Raw genomic sequence first — 7,594 nt, 5'->3', positions numbered from 1 at the left:
CGTTTGATATAATTTAAGGCAGCGTGTGACAATTGTGCCAGTATATGCTATTTGTATGTGATTCGATTTGGATAAGTTCGTTAGGGTGCCCAACTCGGGCACTAGTCACGGCCTACGGGGTTGGGTCGTGACAGAAGTGGTATCAGAGCGGTTTGTCCTCGGAATGTCTACAGACCGTGTCTAGTAGAGTCTTGTTTATCGATGTGTTGTGCACCACATCTATAAACAGGAGGCTGCAGGACATTTAGGGTGGTTCCTTTCTTTGAATCTTAGATCGTGCGCTAGAGCTGTGCTATTAGGATGATTCTGTTCTGACTCGTTGTTGTGTTTTTCAGTAATGCCTCCGAAAAAGGCGACAGCTGCCCAGAAGGGCAAGTCAGTAGCGGCCGGAGAGACTAGCCGGGCTCAGAAAGCTACTCGGACCCTTGCTCAGATTATGCGTGATACTGCACCCCGGCCAACAGACTCTGCTACGTCTTCATCATCAGATGAGTCTGGAGCACCAGCCGCTGCCACTATGGATCAGGGGGCGGCTTCACCACTAGCTCCAGAGGCTCCAGCGGCCGCGCCTCCAGCTCCTCAACCAGGGGCGGAGGATAGGACGTTGAGGGAGGTAGTACAGCTATTGACTACCTTGGTAGCGGGACAGGTTCGCAGACGCGGGCTGAGAGATGATGATGACGATGACAGACGTGATAGCCTGAGGGTTCGTGATTTTCTGACATGCCATCCCCCAGAGTTTTTCGGGTCTAAGCCCGAGGAGGACCCCCACGACTTCATTCGGGGGGTGAGGCGCTCATTAGATCTGGTCAGGGCTTCAGAGACCGAGTCCGTTGATTTGGCCTCGCATCGACTACGAGATGTTGCTGATAATTGGTTTGAGTCCTGGGAGCTGTCCAGGGGTGAGAGTGCTTCCCCAGCTACTTGGGATGAGTTTGTTTCCCCCGGAGTTACGGCGGGCGCGGGTTGATAGATTTTTACAATTGCAGCAGAGAGGCCGCAGTGTTCGCGAGTACAATTTGGAGTTTGATTCTTTGGCTCGATATGCCCCTGCTATAGTAGCGGATATGGCTGACCGTATGCACCGGCATGTGATAGGATTGGACCGCTACTTGATTGACAGTTGCATGGCGATGGCGTTACAGACAGATATGGATATCGCCCGGTTACAGGCCCACGCTCAGGGTATGGAGGACCGACATAGGGCCGATTATGCTGGTAGGGATAGAGACAGGAGGTCACCCAAGAGAGCCAGGTCCGCGGGGTATTCTGGAGATTCTCGAGGCGGACAGCCCCAGCAACAGCCGTCAGGCAGATATTTTCCTCCGTCAGGCCGGGGTACACAGTCAGCCGGCAGACGATTTGACAGTGCAGGTCCATCTGGGGCCGGTCAGAGTTCCAGAGCATCAGGTTCACAGACAGCCAGAGGTTCTAGCCAGTCCAGACCACCCAGGCCCCGTTGTACTTATTGCGGGAAATCGCACCCAGGGGAGTGTTATCGAGCTACCGGAGCCTGTTTTTCTTGCGGCCGTCAGGGCCATATGATGCGTGATTGTCCGATGGCGAGTGGTTCTGGCAGTACAGTTCAGCCGACGGGATCAGCCGCAGGTTCATCTTCTACTCCCTCAGCTGTGCGCCCTGCGGGGCGAGGTATGCCGGTACAGGCGGGTCGCGATCGAGGCTGTGGTAGTGCTTCAGGTTCCATCGGTCCTTCGAACCGCATATATGCATTGGCTAGCCGCCAGGATCAGGAGGCTTCGCCAAATGTTGTTACAGGTACTTTACTGGTTTTCTCCCGATGTGTATATGCACTGATTGATCCCGGTTCGACTTTATCATATATTGCTCCATTTGTTGCTAATGAAATTGGGATAGAATCTGAGCCGATAGAGCCTTTTGAGGTAGCTACACCTGTAGGGGATTCTATTATAGCCAGACAGGTTTATCGAGATGGTTCGGTGATTATATCTGATCGTTGTACTAAAGCTGATTTGGTAGAGTTAGATATGTTAGAGTTTGATGTTATTATGGGCATGGACTGGTTAGGTTCCTGTTATGCGAATGTTGACTGTCAAAAGAAGGTAGTCCGTTTCCAGTTTCCAGGGGAACCAATTATAGAGTGGTCCGGGTGTACAGCATCGCCGAGGGGTAAGTTTATTTCATACCTCAAGGCTAAGAAGATGATTCAGAAGGGTTATATTTATCACTTGGTCCGTGTGCACGATACTACAGCCGAGACCCCTACTCTGTAGTCAGTTCTGGTTGTCAATGAATTCGCAGATGTATTCCCAGATGAGCTTCCGGGTCTTCCGCCTGAGCGAGAGATAGACTTCACTATTGATTTGTTGCCAGATACGCAGCCCATATCTATTCCTCCGTACAGAATGGCACCGGCAGAACTAAAAGAATTGAAGGAGCAGTTGAAAGATCTATTAGACAAAGGTTTCATCAGACCCAGTGCATCGCCCTGGGGAGCGCCGGTATTATTTGTGAGAAAGAAAGATGGGTCACTGCGGATGTGTATTGACTACAGGCAATTAAATAAGGTGACTATCAAGAATAAATATCCCCTTCCCCGGATTGATGATTTGTTTGATCAGTTGCAGGGTGCCAAATATTTCTCGAAGATAGATTTGCGCTCGGGGTACCACCAGGTACGGGTACAGGAGACAGATATTCCGAAGACTGCTTTCAGGACTCGGTACGGGCATTATGAATTCAGAGTGATGTCTTTTGGGCTGACTAATGCTCCAGCGGTATTCATGGATTTGATGAATCGGGTATTTCGACCGTTTCTTGATATGTTCGTGATTGTGTTTATTGATGATATTTTGGTTTATTCACGATCAGCAGAGGAGCATTCGGATCATTTGAGAACAGTGCTTGGCACTCTCCGGCAGCGGCAATTATATGCTAAATTTTTTAAATGTGAATTCTGGTTGACTTCTGTGGCATTCTTGGGGCATATTGTCGGAGCAGATGGTATTCAGGTAGATACGCAGAAAATTGAAGCTGCACAGAATTGGCCCAGGCCTACTACACCTACTGAGGTACACAGCTTTTTGGGGTTGGCCGGTTATTACAGAAGATTCGTAGAGAATTTTTCCTCTATTGCAGCGCCATTAACAAAGTTAACTCAGAAGGCAGCGAAATTTCAGTGGACTGATGCCTGTGAGCGCGGCTTTCAGATGTTGAAGGAAAAAATAATTACAGCTCCAGTGTTAGCTCTTCCAGAAGGGTCAGATGGGTATGTGGTTTATTGTGATGCCTCTGGTATGGGTTTGGGTTGTGTGTTGATGCAGCACGGTCGAGTCATAGCCTATGCTTCCCGGCAGCTCAGACCGCATGAGAAAAATTATCCCACTCACGATCTGGAGTTAGCCGCGGTGATTCATGCTTTGAAGATTTGGCGGCATTACTTATGTGGGGTCCACATTGATATTTATACGGACCATAAGAGCCTCCAGTATATTTTCAGACAGAAAGAATTGAATTTGCGGCAGAGGCGATGGTTAGAGTTGCTGAAAGATTATGATGTTGATATTCTATACCATCCAGGGAAAGCTAATGTCGTGGCAGATGCACTCAGCCATAAGTCCATGGGCAGTTTAGCGGGCACGCCTTCAGGAAAGAAAGAAATGGTTCGCGATATCCATCAGTTGGCTAGTCTTGGAGTCCGCTTAGTCGATTCTGGAGATGCTGGGATTTCTGTTCGAGAAGGGGCCGAGTCCTCTATTCTTAGTGAGATTAAGCGGCGTCAGTATGAGGATCCTGTTCTGATGCAGTACAGAGACACAGCCCGTGAAAAAGAGGAGACCTTGTTTGAGATTTCATCCGATGGAGTATTATTATTCAGGGGCAGATTATGTGTACCTGACGTTGCGGGACTGCGGCGACAGGTTATGGGCGAGGCACATTATGCCAGATATTCTGTTCATCCAGGGTCGACGAAGATGTATCATGATCTTAGATGTCTGTATTGGTGGGATGGCATGAAAAAGGACATAGCAGAGTTTGTTGCCCAGTGCCCTAATTGTCAGCAGGTGAAGATTGAACATCAGAAACCCGGTGGGTTATTGCAGGAGATGGAGATACCAACGTGGAAGTGGGAGATAATTAATATGGATTTCATTGTAGGCTTGCCTCACACTCCACGGAGGTACGACTCCATTTGGGTTATCGTTGATCGGCTGACAAAATCAGCCCATTTTCTTCCAGTTCGGACTACCTACACAGCTGAAGATTATGCCAGGCTATATATCAAGGAGATTGTGAGACTGCACGGAGTTCCAGTGTCTGTCATTTCCGACAGAGGTGCCCCGTTTACAGCTAATTTCTGGAGATCATTTCAGGAAGGATTGGGGACCCAGGTGAGTCTGAGTACCGCATTTCATCCTCAGTCCGACGGACAGGCCGAGCGCACTATTCAGACGCTGGAAGATATGTTGCGTGCCTGTGTTATTGATTTCAGGGGTAGCTGGGATGATCATTTGCCGCTTGTTGAATTTGCTTATAACAACAGCTACCACTCCAGTATTCAGATGGCACCCTATGAGGCCTTGTATGGCAGGAAATGCAGATCTCCGATCGGTTGGTTTGATGTGGGTGAGATTCAGTTAATTGGTCCAGATGTGGTCCAGCAGGCGGTCGATAAAGTGAAACTGATTCGAGAGCGACTATTAGCGGCCCAGAGTCGACAGAAATCTTATGCTGATAAACGACGTCGACCGTTAGAGTTTCAGATTGGCGATTGGGTGTTCCTGAAAGTGTCACCTATGAAAGGGGTTATGAGATTTGGAAAGAAAGGAAAGCTCAGTTCGAGATATATTGGGCCGTATCAAATTATTCGTACAATAGGCAAGGTGGCCTATGAATTGGATCTACCAGCTGATTTGGGAGCGGTACACCCGGTATTTCATGTTTCTATGCTTCGTAAATGTATTGGTGACCCTTCCAGAATCTTTCCTACAGATGATATGCAGGTCACCGATGAGCTATCTTATGAGGAGCAGCCTATAGCCATATTGGATCGTCAGGTAAGGAAGTTGCGGAATAAAGATGTGGCTTCGGTTAAAGTGATGTGGCGGAATAATAACCGCGAGGAAATGACCTGGGAAGCTGAGGAGCAGATGAAGAAAAAGTATCCTCACCTATTTCCAGTACCTTCAGGTAACCTAAATTCTTTGTTTGATTATGTTGATTTGTGGATGAATTGTATGTGATGGCTATAAAAGAAACTCCCCCGGATATTACATAAGGCCCGTAGAATTGATCCAACATTCGAGGACGAATGTTCTTAAGGGGGGGAGGATGTTATATCCCGTATTTTTATACTTTGGGGCAACCCGGATTAACTATGATAAGTTAGGGCCAAGACTTTTCCGGTATTTGAAGTCGGGACTTTTGACTTGTGATTTTATTTTGAGACATAAGTTATATATGAAATTGTTGGCATTGAACACCTAGGAAAAATTGGGACCACAATTCATAAAAATTAGAATTAAAAATCTTGCCCACAAGGGGCCTTGTAGCCGTGTGGTCCACTAAATGGTCCCACACGTTGTGTGGCCAATTTTAAATGGTCCAACACATTGTGTGGGCCATGGAGACTTGTACAATACATATAGAATTAAAAGATGACCATGTATTCCTCTTTCTCACTTCCCACACTTAGAAAATATCTAAAAGTTGAAGGAGAAAAACCTCCAACCTCACGGCCAAAGAGCAAGAAAAATCAAGATCATTTCTAGCCTTCCAAAAATTATTTCTTTGGCACAAATCAACTATTTTGAGGTCCCTAAGTAGCGTGGAGGTGTTGTTTGGGTCATCCAATTATTCATTGTGCCCATTTGCAAATCCTAGCCTATTGGTGGGGTGAAGAAGAAAGGTACGTTTTGGTCTTGTTTATGTATTGTGAATGTTTTGTGCATATTGTAGTATGTTAATATGGATGAAAATCATGAAATGTGGTGTGTTGAAGTTGGGCCGTGTGTTTGGTGTTCTAGCCGTGTAATGGGTGTTGTGTGATTGAGTTGATAAATTAATTCCATGTAGTATGTTAAATTGTTGTAGTGTGTAGGATGGCTAAGAATCATATATATATATATATATATATATATATATATGAGTAGTGATAGATGAACATGAGTCATGCTATATGCCAAAGGACACACTAATGTCGCTTAGCATTTGAATGGTTGTTGTGACGACTTTTATGTTGGAAATGAGAGTCTAATGTCCCAAATTGATATGGCAAGTGTTGCGGACTTTTATGTTGGAAATGCCGAATTTTCTGTAGAATTTAGAGTTAGTTTGGAATAAATTGTTTAAGTGCGCATGGCTAATGTATGATATTCGTTGGCGTACTTGTAGACCTTGGGGAGCCCGAGGCGTAAATTGGGATTAGCTTTAGATTGGCTAGCTTGGAGTGCGTACGAGGTATGTAAAGCCCAATCCTTCTTTCTTTTGGCATGCCTTAGTTTTCAATAGGCTAGATTATAAGCCTTGAGGAAAATTCTAAGATTCGAAATCCGAGCATGTTATGATCCTTATATATTCCTTGGCACTCATATGTATGATTTGATGAAATATGACCCATTATGCCTTTGAGATAATCGCATTCCGAACTTTGCATAGAAAGGTTTCACTTTAAAGAATTTCGTAATTTTTGAATGACATACCTTTCGCATAGAGGCTCGGATTGTTCCAATATTTTTATAGAAGTTGGCATGATGTATAATGAGTACGTTTTCCATAGGCGGGCCCGACTAGGGTCGATACCCGTCCGTGGGTCCCGCGACTTTCCTTTATGTAATTCGGAGAATTTTTGAAAGAATTTGTTACGACTATTATTTTGATTTTCAAGTATGATCATTTTACTTATGTTTGAGTTCATGACAATGATTTTATGCATGTGACTACTCACGACTCTATTCGTGCATTCTGTTATCTCTTTCGCCGAGTCCCGGGCCGGTTCTGTTGTCGTGCGCACTTTGATATACTCCGGAGTTATGCTGTGTTTATGATTCATCGAGCCACTCGTTAGAGGGCTATGTTCCATTTACATTTGGTGTTATGCTGTGTATGGCGTTATGCTGTGTTATGATATCTGACGGGGAATATGGAGATTTGAAACTTTTTGGTGTTATGCTGTGTTATTGCTCAAGTGCGCATGCCAAATAGGCCACTAAGTCTATGGTTGTGTTGAAATGCGTTTGAGACCGTTTGATATAATTTAAGGCAGCGTGTGACAATTGTGCCAGTATATGCTATTGTATGTGATTCGATTTGGATAAGTTCGTTAGGGTGCCCAACTCGGGCACTAGTCACGGCCTACGGGGTTGGGTCGTGACAGTATTCGCCCATGGTCTTACCGGATAGCACTTGGCTATAACGGTTAAATCATATTGTTATATACTTGGGGGACGTTGATAGCTGGTTAGGAGCTAAGTTATTCATGTATTAAATCCTTCATAATGATTTGCAGTTGTACATAGCAAAGAATACCTAACATATTGTTTAGTTTGCAATTTAGAAACTCGCATAACTAATACATGTCTAAGTTATAAGAGAATACATGCATGTATTATTTTAT

This window comes from Lycium barbarum, chromosome 6 (genome assembly GCF_019175385.1).
Source record: "Lycium barbarum isolate Lr01 chromosome 6, ASM1917538v2, whole genome shotgun sequence".
In the NCBI taxonomy this organism is placed as follows: domain Eukaryota; kingdom Viridiplantae; phylum Streptophyta; class Magnoliopsida; order Solanales; family Solanaceae; genus Lycium; species Lycium barbarum.
Note: the sequence above shows the minus strand (reverse complement) of the source record.